The 6499-nt window shown below is 49.7% G+C and overlaps 1 pseudogene; it reads right to left on the reverse strand.

The window, feature by feature from the left end:
• The window catches only part of LOC133342170 (pyruvate carboxylase, mitochondrial-like), a 48346-nt pseudogene extending 43028 nt beyond the window's left edge, over window positions 1-5318 (reverse strand).
• Between the last annotated feature and the right edge of the window lie 1181 nt (window positions 5319-6499).

The raw sequence follows: 6499 nt of genomic DNA on the forward strand, positions 1-6499 counted from the left end.
TTTAATAACGTGGCGATGCCACTAGACAACCCCGAGCGCTCTTCCACCACCACGGGGAGCAACCAGAGATCTGTCTGGCTAAAGACGGCACGGACATGAATGCTAAACGACGCCGAAAATTACTACTCTGCGCGAGAACCACACTTGGTCCGCACTCGCTTGGCAATAATTTCAGCAATCGCCAAACGTTTTCAACCAAATTATTTTCACGTACAATTTGTGTTACGCTTGTTGTGCGGATGGTGAAAGTGAACGCTGGAACGTGGTTCGTGTTTCATCAGGACACGAGTTCTCAACCTCGAGTGACCTCGACTGGAAAAGCCTGGAGTGACTTCTTCTGGGTGGACAGGTCCAATTACAATTAGGGTAATCTTAAAACATCATACAGCAATTGTTGGCAAGTATTTGGTTAACACTGGCTAATATGGACGCATCAAATCGTGCATGTAAGAATCGATTACTCTGCACATTATGCAAAGCGCATGAATGTGCACGATAAGCAATAATTACGCGAAATATAAATATTACCCTGGGGCTAATGAAATGAATGGGACAGAACAAACGAAACGGAGCACATGGGACAGACAAGAAATAACCCATTCTTGTATCGAATCGAGACCCCAACTTGTGACAATGTGTCAGAGCACGAGAAATATAAATTATTCTGGGCTTAATAATCATACAGGTACAAACATTTACTTCGCTTATCAAATATGCATAAGAACATAGGGCAGTCGTGCGCTTAGAAATCACACAAGATGATGGATTCGTACACATTAGCCATCAAAGAGGCAATAATAAAACACGAAAAATGGTATTCTTGGTTCTTTCGGTAAAGTCACGTAGAAGGGAAATAATAAAATAATAACAATAAAACATCATATTTTCTTTTTATTTTATTTTATATTATTTTATTATGTTTTATTCTTATTATTGTATTATTTCCCTTCTACGTGACTTTACCGAAAGAACCAAAAATATGAATCCCTGCAGTCACGAAAGCTTGAAATCGAAACGAAAAATAGTGCCAAATGTTTCCGTCGGAGTCTTTGGAATTCAATGTGCAGGAGGAGGAAGCGGTGACGTGAAGCCGGAGCAATCGTTGTTTAACAAGAATCTCAGGGGCAGCCGCCCCTGTCCACGGCGCACTTACCGCGAGCACGCGAGCACGCGCAACGCGGGTAAACATCGACCACGCACGCCTCTCCTCCTCCCTCGCGCTGACATTAACCGCGCAATGTGGACACAACCCGAGCCACCATCGCGCGGCTTAACCCACAATGCCCTGGGCACAGCCGCAAGCCGATCGGAGGCTGGACGGGTCATCGGATTAATTATGAAAATGTCAATCGCAGTAAATTAGCATTGCCGCACCAGAAGCGCCAGACGCGGCGAATGGGTCCACGTGTGCTGGACGGCATTTGGACAAGGATAATAATAATAATGGCAGCGTCTCTGAAAGGGTGCCATTAATGCGCCGTTAATGAATGTTCTAACATGTGTAGGGAAACATGTAATTGTTAATTCATTTTAAATGTCTAAAAAAATGTCTCTTTTTTACGAATCTCTGGAATCCTGTTCATCAGTCGGAATGGGCCGGGAGTGGTGATGGACGGCTCATGCTGCAGCTGGAGGGAGGTCAGTGTTGGTGGATCGTGTAGGTGTTTGTGAGACTCGTAGTTTAATTGAGCTGCGAAGTAGCCAGGAGATGGTCGTACAGCGAGTATGTTCATGGACCATTCTGTAATGTCATTGAAGTGTTATCACCTGGGCTTCTTTTTAGGTGATTCAGTTGTGTCCTACACACACAAAAGCTAAAATAATTAAGTAATTATCAAAAAAATTAGGGTCAAATGCTGCACCCTCCTAAAACGTCAAAGAGATTATTTTCTGGATAAATAAATTACATTATTATTATGATCAAATCTCGTGTCCGAGAGGGAGCGATGAAATCAACTCACGTGCAGTCGGCTAAACGGAACATCACATGGCATGACCACGAGAGATGGTGACGGTTTCGGGAGACCTTCATCCAGGAGTGGGGGGTCGGTCGTGGCAGCCGCCACCGCCGCTGATAAAGACGATGACGAAATCAGCGCTTCTGGGTAAGGATACGGGGAAAAAAACCAGGTCACACCTCAGTGGGCATCCCCATGCCAACGGTCGAGCGTGGCTGCCCATCGCTTGAGCTTTCACTTGGCAAGTCGAGCCACGGGTTTCTCTCTCCTGCCGTGCCCCCCCCCCTTCCCCCCCGCCCGCCCCACCCACCGTGACAGTTTTTATTTTTCCTTACCTTTAAATGGCAGCAACGCATGTCGTATTGATTTTTCCCCTTTGTGCCGCAGAGGCATAACTAATGTGTTAAGGGGGGGCAGGCAGGCAGGCAGGCGGGGGGAATTAATGAAAAGAGAAACATTGCTGCCAGCAGCGAGCTCGCAGGCAGGGTTGAAGGCTTGACAACACGGGGGCAGTAAGGGGAGGTCAAACAGCCGACTAATTACCCATTAACGCCTCGCGCGCATCACCCCGAGCTAGTGCTTTCCGGTGAAATATTAAACGCACAAGGCTGATTTAAACGCTCGCTTTTGTTTACGACATTGTCTGCGCCATATGCTGGTTCTGCACGGATGACGCCAGGGAGTTCAAACCCTGCCGAAAAAAAGGGGGCACTCGTAATTAGGCAGAAAACAGGGAGAGAGCCGCCTCAATATTTATGGAGCCAGCAAACGGCGCTCGGAGCACGGCTTCGCCACGGAGGCTCCGTCGCGCACGAGTGGCTGGGAATGAAAGGGGGACTGCGCGAGGCTACGCGAGGCGCACGAGGGTCACGGGGGTCACCCCCGAGGAACCGGGAAGATAAACATTGCGGAGCACGGAGCACAATTTCCAGACACGGGATTTCACAGCAAGCAACGGCGGCTGCCGGCGTTTTTGTGCAACGCTTATCAACCGACTGGGAGAGATCATTCAAAAAAATGGCACCAGCCGTCCGGCACAACAACCCGCAGTGGTGAAGGCTGACGTGGAGTTGGAAGCCATCGTGCTCAGGGCCAGCGTGCCGGTGCGTCGAGACAATCGACGAGCCCAGACCTGGAGTTCCACTCAACTGAGCGGACGGCAGTGGTCAGCCCGGATCGCGGTGGTGGCATTTCCTAATCCCGTGGTGGGGGAAGAGTCTGTTTGCAACTACTGCCGTTGGCTTCTCCAGAGTAGTACTTAGTTTATTGACTCGGGAGGGATGATACGCTGGTGGACTCCAAGCGGGGTTTGAACACGTCAATTGATCTACCCTTGTTAATTTGTTACACGGAAGAGGTCCCTGTAGCCAGTTACCCAGCTAGCACAGAATAATAACGACGACATCAAAGTGATCCGTAGAGAGGAACAGGCAATGGCGCACCAGAACTTGTCAGAGGTGCAGGCACAAACACAGTGCTAAAGAAGAAGAATTAACATTATCAACAAAAACAAAACAAACAAACAGGCATATTACAACAGGCATACTGTAGAATACCTGCATTTGGTTGTGCTCGAAAGCAGGGACGTAGCAAGTATTCGTACCTCCGATTAGCATCGTTGGCTACGTACGGTGCAAAAGAAGTTCAACATACATACTTAGGTACGAATTACAACATTCACCACTGCGCCACGGGTGTGAATACAAAATACATCATAAAGCACAGTGCACTAAAACAAAGATTATGAAAACATTTTTAATTAAATTGTAAAACTATCACACTAAATACTGCTGGAAAATGTTGAAAGATAACAAAAGGAGGGGGGGGTGGTGGAAATAAACTTTTTTGAATGCTACGTATTTATAAAGCTTGTAAGCGGCAACAATTAGCGGCATGTATGAATAGAGTAAGCGACGATGTGGGTTTATGACAACATTCGTGGACTCGGAGTGGCTGATGAGTGTGGGACGCGAGAGCTCGGAGTGACACGAAGAAGAATCGGCAGCAGCAGTAGCAGCCTGGGTGTCCCGGGAGGTGGCGGAGAAGTCACCGCGATCATTAATTGGGCCCCGCAGGGCCGGGTGACGTCACATGGTTGAGTTGTTTAAGCTTCGGGCCTAAAAGGGGATTAGTGGTGAGCTACTCCCGGGGGAGTCGAGGGGTGAGTAGCTGAGTTGGTGAGGTACTGAGGGGGTGTGAGTGGTGAGGTGAGTAGTGAGCTACGTAGGGGGGTGTGGGTGGTGAGGGCATTGCGTGGAGCCATGCACATGGATTGAGAGCGTCTGCTGAGAGGACATCTGTGGGGGGTTTAATAGCCTGGCTATTTTCACTCAATGTTGCTGTCATATATATTTATAAGCAATTCTACAACAAAAAGTAAAACAAAATTTTCGCATCATAATTTTCACCGAAAGGTCATTTTGTCACTTAACGATTTTTTTTGTTATCCAGGCTTGAATGTTTGTTTAAAGTGCTTCACTTTGTTTGGCAGGGGAGAGAAACACCGCAGCCTCAAGATGAAAGTCTCCCATTTCAGGGTGGCAACGAGCCTCTGCGGTAGAACTCACGATGAAGTGCTGCCACACAGTTAATGTACCGCCTCCAATCTCGACAACAGAGGCGCGGGCGCGCTCGGAGAGTTAAAATGCAGCAAGCTAATTAACGAGACAACTCAGGCCCAAGCGAGCCTGCGCTTGTGTACAGGCAGGGTCACCCTGTGCCACACTCATCTCCACACTATTCGCGTCCAAGTGTTGCGCGGACGGGCTTATCGAATACATTTAGCGACTCGTCATCATTACGATCAACCAAAGTCAAAGAGGCCAAAACCGACTCCACCGGCCGCCGACTTTCGCCATCGGCGCGCGTTCTAATCGCGCCGCCGTGGAGTTACCCTCGCGCTCGCGGCGGCGTTCGTTGGATCGTCCCGTTGCCTTGCAAATCCCTGTCGAGGGAAAGCCGCCCGACGCGCGGCGTCGAGGCAGCTGCAGACGCAGGGGCGGGGGACCAACCGGGAGCCGCGGTCAAGGCCGTTTAGGAACCATTACAGAGGGGGCCCATCACCAGCGTTTACTGCGAAATTAATTTGGAGCATCCGAGACGGCGCGTGGATTTACTCCGCGCGCCTGCCAAAAGCGGTCTCGGCAGGCATTTGAAGGCGAATCCGCTGATCAATATCACGCTGGCACGCCGATGAAAGGAGAAGCTGTATTTCATCCCAAGGCATCAAGAAAGGCCCCACACGGGCTGCCTGGATGCTCAGAGCCACCGGGTGACGAACGCGTGCCCCACCGCTCCCCGCGGGACCCCCACGCCCATGCGAGAGCCGCGTCGCGCCTTGGCCGAGAGGAACGCGAACATCAAAAGGCAGCGGGAAATTTTCCAAATGCTCGTTTGTTTGTTTTCAAATGTATCTATGCGTTTGTTTACACTAACCTAACTCCAGGCACCGGTGCACTCTTGCAGTATTTATAAGCTCGGCGTAATTTTCTGCTTTGTTAAAAGTGGCTCAGTATACAGCGAGGGGGGGGGGGGTGGGAAATGCTGTGGGGTGGTTGAGTGATGGGGGCGGCAGTGTGCGGAGGTGCCCCCCCCCCCCCCCACGTGGCCTAGCCGTGACGCGATGGGGTCTGACCTTCGCCCACCAACGGCCACCCTCGCCAGTTCAGGACCCCAGCACTGGCTCCCCGATTGCCGGTGCATTATTGACAAGCGAAGCAACCTTGCAGGGAACATTAATCCTCTTGTTCGCACTACGGCAGCTCCCTGCGACACATAAACCATCCAGCAAACAATCCCCACCGAGGGAGCGGGCCTTCACGTGCCGATGTCGTCGGCAAATCTGCCGTGAAAGCTGCCTTCGGTACCCAAATTCCCTTCTGGAGAAAATACGATAATGGCGTTCTCCCCGAACAAGCAACGCGGAGCCACCGCAAACTTGATGCATTATTTAAATGTCATTGTCAATTATCAATCGAGTTCATATTCTGAAGATCTAGCAGGTACTCGCATTAACAATGAATGATGTTTTGATCAGAAAGAGACTGAAAATTGTCACGAAAGATGAAAAGAGCGAAAACAAAAGCCTAAAATTTATACGGCGGTGAAGCGGGGGGGGGGGGGGGAGTACCTTCAACACGTAACGAAACGCATTTGCACTTGATTTGAATTCTGCTGACCTGGATCCGATTGATTTCCCAGCAGCATCAGTGCAGCCGCTTTCTTGTAAATTATCAAGGCAAACCATAGTGATCGTCTACCACTTAGGTCGGAATTATGCAGGCCAGTGGTAAAAACAAAGCCCACCTCTGAGTCTCGTTGTCATGAATGCTCAGATCAACACAACGCTTCAGTTATCAGAGTTTCAAAAAACCCGTGCGGTTGCTATCATCAATTTTGGGTAAGAATGGTTTTCTTATTTACAGACACTAGCAGCCCACACAAACCCTTTGGATTGGATCCTCCAGACATGACGTCCATCCAGCCAGGCAGCGTTTGTTTTTTCTAAAATACTATCATTGGTGACCGGGCTGGGACCATCA

This window comes from Lethenteron reissneri, chromosome 14 (genome assembly GCF_015708825.2).
Source record: "Lethenteron reissneri isolate LAM-NWPU_2019-01 chromosome 14, ASM1570882v1, whole genome shotgun sequence".
In the NCBI taxonomy this organism is placed as follows: domain Eukaryota; kingdom Metazoa; phylum Chordata; class Hyperoartia; order Petromyzontiformes; family Petromyzontidae; genus Lethenteron; species Lethenteron reissneri.